This window comes from Quercus suber, unplaced genomic scaffold (assembly GCF_002906115.3).
Source record: "Quercus suber isolate HL8 unplaced genomic scaffold, Cork oak 2.0 scaffold_135, whole genome shotgun sequence".
Taxonomy (NCBI): Eukaryota; Viridiplantae; Streptophyta; class Magnoliopsida; order Fagales; family Fagaceae; genus Quercus; species Quercus suber.
In genome coordinates, this window is record NW_027069597.1 from 513764 (window position 1) to 520443 (window position 6680).

The 6680-nt window shown below is 34.3% G+C and overlaps 1 pseudogene; it reads left to right on the forward strand.

The window, feature by feature from the left end:
- The first annotated feature begins 1172 nt into the window (after positions 1-1172).
- On the forward strand, positions 1173-3547 carry LOC112031141 (G-type lectin S-receptor-like serine/threonine-protein kinase LECRK3; annotated as a pseudogene).
- Positions 3548-6680: the final 3133 nt, after the last annotated feature.

Sequence of the window (6680 nt, forward strand, 5' to 3'; positions counted from 1 at the left end):
AAATCTTCCTACAATTCTTGAATTATAGACTAAATTTCAAATTAGTATTCAAATAATTAAAATAAATTTAAATTCAGTTATGGACAAAATATTCTAGCTTTCTTAGAGCATTAGCATTGGAGAATGCTAATGCCAAATGTAAGGAATATTTACCATTTCAAGCCCCAAAATTTATTGCATCAGGAAATGCTATTGCTAAGTATTGCAAAATTTTTTGCAATAGTGTTTTAGAATTGCACTGTAGCACAATTCTATAAAAAAAAAAAAAAAAAAAAAAACTAATATCTTATTGTGATGTTGATTGGGAGAAAGAAAGAATAAATGATGGTGATTGGGAGAAATATTATTTTATTGTGTAGATATATTATTTTAATAAGTAGATAGGAAAATAAAAGATTGGGATGTTGGAAGTATTGTATAATAAGATGGTATAATTGATAAAGTAACTTTTTTTGAATAGTAAAATAAAATAAAGTAAATACTAATGCTCTTAGTCAAATGTTGGGGTTTCAATGTCGCTACATGCTACTACGGTACTACTATATTCCATTGGGCCTTAAAAAAATAGTGTTATTACGGACACTAACACGCACAAATCAGTGACAATATTTTCCGGGGGGAAAAAAAACTACTATAGTCCACTAGAAGACTGACTATAAGCAAAACAGTGGAAAATTTTCTCAAATGGTGTGTATAGAATATTTCATGCACAGATTTCTCCTCATAATTTTCATTCCAGTAGACCCGACAAAAAATTCACAACGGAGATGACAAGTTGCTAATGGTAAAAATAATGTTGATTGAGATCAAATAAAAACTTGTGACTCAATTGTTGAAAAAATATTGTAAAAATGTTTGCTCTTGAAACATTTCTCTTATAGTTGCCAAATATTCTGTGATTGTAACTTGTTCTACGCGTTCAGATTCCTTGAAGATAGAGTAGACCAGTCCATATTGGCTTATCTTTAAAGACTTACACCACTGATGACGACATTGATCTGGAAGAAATTGACCTATTGATGACGACAGACTTTATAGCGACCAAAAAAAAAATTATTTATTTGCTCGTTTTATTGATTCTATATATATGAAGGTGAATTGGAAGATGATTATTCACTTCCAACTACAGTGAGAGTAAGCCAAACACAGAGTGAAAGAACCATTCTTCATTGATGGCAACTACCTTTCTTTTTCTTCTTCTCTCTGCTATTTTCATAGCGAAAGCTCAACAAGGGCAATCCAATGTGAACCCAGGCTCTTTTTTAACACCTACCACTAACTCTTCATGGCCATCACCTTCTGGTCAATATGCCTTTGGATTCTACAAGCAAGGCAATGGCTATGCTGTAGGAGTTTTTTTTGCTGGGATTCCAGAAAAGACTGTAGTCTGGACAGCCAACCGAGACGATCCTCCAGTTCCTGCTGCAGTTACATTGAATTTCACAAGTGCTGGACGTTTGGTTCTGCAATCGGCACAAGGCACAACGAAAAGTGTAGTTGTTCTTGGTGAAACTGCTAGTTCAGCATCCATGCTTGATACAGGCAACTTTGTTGTCTATAATTCAGATAACCAATCAATATGGGAGAGTTTCCAGAATCCAACAGATACCCTTTTACCAACTCAGCAACTCTTTTATGATGATGTGTTGGATTCCAGTGTGTCGGAGTCGAACCAATCAACGGGTAGATTTCGTGCCATTATGCAGCAAGATGGATTCATCGCGCTATACCCAATTGGTACCCCATACTATATTGAGTATGGCTATTGGTCTAAGGGTATACAGGGACCCCAATTAAATGCGACTCTAAACCTTGATGTTGATGGTCATCTTTACTTGGCCAATGGCAATGGCATAGTGACTATATCTGCAGGAGGAAACTCTACAAAAGGTTTACTCTACCGTCTGAGAATGGATGATGATGGATTCTTGCGGCTGTACTCGTACAATACGAATCAGAATGGCGATTGGGTTGTTACATGGTCAGCCATTGTCAAGTGTGATCCTAAGGGTTTATGTGGCGTCAATGCATTTTGTGTCATATATGATGAAGAATATAATTGCACATGTCTTCCTGGATTTGCATTCGTTGATGAGAGCAAAAGGACTTTAGGCTGTGAAAGGAATTTAACTGTAGACAATTGCAAAGAAGGGACGTATGTCATGGAAGAAGAAATTGACACTGTATGGGAAAATGATACTTACTCTCTCCCGTTGTTTTCATCAAACATAGAGGATTGCAAAATTGCATGTTTGCAAGACTGTAACTGGGAAGCTGCGCTATTCAAAGACGGGGCATGCAGAAAGCAAAGGCTTCCCATGAGATTTGGGAGAAGGCAGAGTGATTCAAGTGTAGCCCTTATCAAGGTAAGTACATCTACACCCTCTACAAATAGAACTATGACAAAAGAAAGGAATAAAGAGCTTCGTGTGGACATCCTAATTGTCAGTATTACATTAGTTGCTTTTGCATTCACTGTGTTGGCCATTTCTGCATTTGTTATTTACAGATCCCATGTTTCCAAACATGAAAATGTATCTAATATGGGAAATTTTGTTGATGAGGATGTTGGTCCACGATCATTTACTTATGCAGAACTTGAAAAAATGACTGATGGTTTCATGGAGGAGCTTGGTGGAGGTGCATTTGGGGTAGTTTATAAAGGGATGATAGGGAATGGCCAAAAGATTGTAGCTGTGAAAAGACTAGAGAAATTGTTGGCTGAGCGAGAAAGAGAGTTTCAGACCGTGATGAAAGTTATTGGAAAAACACATCATAGAAATTTAATCCGTCTTCTTGGGTATTGTCATGATGGATCGAATAGGCTTTTGGTGTATGAGTATATGTGCAATGGTTCACTTGCTGATATACTCTTCACACCTAAAAAACAACGTTCTTGGGATGAAAGAAGGGGAATTGCTTGTAATATTGCAAGGGAAATTCTTTATCTCCATGAAGAGTGTATGCCACAAATCATTCATTGTGACATAAAACCTCAAAATATACTCATGGATGAAAATAGGTATGCAAAACTCTCTGATTTCGGATTCGCAAAGTTGTTGAAGCCAAACCAAAGCCAAACGTCCACTAATATTGGGGGCACAAGGGGATATGTTGCAACAGAGTGGCATCGTTGAAATTGTCCCGTGACAGTCAAAGTAGACGTCTATAGCTTTGGAATAGTTCTATTGGAGATTATATTTTGCCGAAGGAGTGTAGATAGTAATCTTCCCGAGGAAGAGGTTATTCTTGAAGAATGGGTCTATAGTTGCTTTGAGTGTGGTGAGTTAGATAAACTAATCAATGATGAAGAGGTCGACAAGAGACAATTTGAGAGAATGGTTAAAGTGGCATTTTGGTGCATTCTAGAAGAGCCATCACTTCGACCTTCAATGAAAAAGGTTCTAATAATGCTGGAAGGGACTGCAGACATCCCAATCCCTCCAAATCCCACTTCTGTTATTAGTATGATCTAGGTTATGAGAAAAACAAGGAATGGTTTGGAAAATTGAGCAGCCTAAGCCCTTGGTATAGAAAGAAGTCAAGTTTCCTGCGTGCTTCATTTTCATAGTATATGTATGCATTTCTTAAAATGTTGCATTTGACGCTTTCTTTATTTATTTTTTTTCTTTATCTATGTTCTCTTGTATTTTTTAATGTTTGCTGTCAATTTTATGCAGATAATAATGTTTTTTTAAAGCAAAAAATAAATATGTTTACAGCAGTTGAAGTTTTTGTAACCATGTTTGGCAATCTTATAAATATAGTCTGTCTCAAACTTTTTAAGGCAAAAGATAATTGAAATCTAAAAATTGGTTGTGAGATGTCTTGTATATTGGATTCGACTCTATTAATTGTTAGCGTCAGTGTACACCACTTTCAAACACATCATTAAGTCCATTCTACTAATGTACTATCTACGTTATTTAACGATTATCCTTACTTTCGTTTTGTTGCTACTCTCTAGCTATTCTATGTATACAAGCTTCCAGTGTACAATATTGTATAATCTAATAAAGAGAATTATATTCTCCATTCCAACAGTTTGTATGATAATTCAATGATTAAATTTATCTTTATTTATTTATTTATTTATTTATTTTTACATCAGAATTTTTGGGATGAATGGTGGTTTATTATAATATTATAGCAGGTAGTCTTGAGTTTAAATGGTATCCAAACTTCATCTATTATTTTTAATAAGTAAAAAAATCTCACATTTTGTACTCTCTCACATTATTGCGTCCATTCAATGGAACGAGTCTTTCACATACTATGGGTCTCACATTTTTGTGAGGTGCATAGCTTGTGGAGATACTTCTTATGTCTCCCTATCTCTCATAGATTGCATTGTTTTTGAACTGTATATCCCTATCTCTCATAGATTGCATTGTTTTACCTTCCCATTTTTACACCCTTTTTTTTTTTTTTGGTTATTTTGTTTGTGGTTGTGATCTTATAACAAAGTCATTGCATCATGAGTAAAATTGCACCAATTCTAAATATTAATGCACGTACCATAAAATGAAAAATCAGCAAGTTCTAGATCTTTTGTGTAAGGGTTGTAAACGAACCAAACCGTTCATAAACAACTTTGGCTCGGCTTGATAAAAAGCTCGTTCATGTTCGTTTGTTTACAAATAAGTCAAGCTTGAGCCTTAGTTTTAGGTTTGTTTGATAAACAAGCCAAGCTCAAGCAAAAGAAAAAAAAAATTGTTTGTGAACAAGCTCGTGAATAATAGGGCTCAATACAAAACATGTCGAGTTTAACCTCATTTATAGCTTGATATATGTTTACTAAATAAACTTATTATTATGATATTACACATATGTTTTGGAATGTTAATTTATTTAGATTTGTGAAGATTATAGTTGTACGAATGACAAATGTGGATGTAAAGATTGTATTTTGAACAATTACTCAAACTTTAGACAATAAATGATGATGGATGGATTTAATTATGTAAAGTTGTAATTTGAACAAATTCTAATCACGAGTGTTAGAAGCATGATAAAATGAGTATATTACATATAAATATATATATGTATGTATGTATGTATGTATATTTGTTTACTTGATTTTTGGTGATATAAGCATTTGATAATGCAATTTTTTTGGATCCCAAGCTAAAAGGTCTGACTTGAGCTTGAGTTTGAACTTGATATGAAGCTCGAGCTTGGCTTGACTAAATAATCAAGCCAAGCCAAACCGAGCTCAAATTTTTTGGCATTCTTATAGGCTCGAGTTCAAACATTGTTTTTAGGCTTGTCTCAAGCTCAAGCCAAGTTTGAGCATTTGATTTTTGTTGACGAACCAAGCTCAAACACACACTACTCGGCAAAACTTGGCTCATTTACAGCCTATTTGTGTGGAAAAGCAAAATCATATATATGTACATATATGTTGTGAACTCAAAGTCGCTTGAGTTTTTCCATTATTCATAATCAAAACTTTATATAGACTGACATATCATTTGTATGTTCTTTTACATATATCCAAATAAGAGAGAGTATAGAACACTACCCCCCCCCCCCCCGCCTCCCCCCCCCCTCCCCCCCTCTTCCCCCACACTCCAACCTCATCCTTACTCTCTACTCTCTTTTTTCCTTCCATCCAAACCAAAGTCAATATGTGGTAGAAGAACTTACAACAAAAAAAGTCCTATAGCCATGTTTTAAAAACGCAGCTATAGCTCTTGAAAACGTGGCTATAAATCAATTCAGCCTATAGTCGCGTTTATTTTAGCTGCATTTTCAGCCATGGCCTAAAACCTATAACTATAGGTCTGAGGGGTCTATAGCCCCGTTTTACAAATGTGGCTATAGGCCAAGACCAATGTTCGCATTTTTGAAACATGACTATAGGACATACTCTAGTCGTGTTTTTGAAAGGCAACTATATGAGACAGCTATAGCCACATTTTAAAAACGCGACTATAACCCTTTTGTTTGTTTGTTTGTTTGTTTGTTTTTTTTTTTTTTTTTTTTTTTTTTTTTTTTTTTTTGAAATTGGCTATAGCCGCATTTTAAAAATGTGGCTATAGTTTTTTTTTTTCCCTAGCTAGATGGCTTGGTCTTGCTCCTTTGTTATTTAGTAGCCTTTTACTTGCTAATTAGTAATTACTAGTGCTTAACCCACGCAGTGCGCAGGATTGTTTTACATACTAATGAACTTTGCATCTAACATAAACTTAGTTATCATACTTCTACCACATATATTCAAACTTAAATAACGTAGTATATTTAAGTATATAGTGTCCAATATCCCCTAAAATTTTAAAAAATTAGTTTCTTCAAATCACTCATGTGTGTACTTCCCTGTTATGAGAGACTAAAAAAGAGAACCTGACTTTAAGAAATTAAAACTTACATGACAATTTCAAATAGCAAATCTGCTATTCCTAGGAACCACAATAAATCACACCGAAACTTGCAAGACATTTCAAATACGAAATCTACCATTCCTAGGAACCACAATGAATTAAACCATGAGATTAGAGAATTTTACACCAAAAAGTTTAAAAGAGAAAAATGGCTAATGGTTTGGTCAGAAAAATATTAGTCAAATAATAATGCATAATCAATAGTACATTGGAATCTCAAATTCTAAAATCAAACCAATATATAACCCTTAAAAGGGACATTGAATCCAACTTTTTAATCACAAAAGAAAAAAGAAA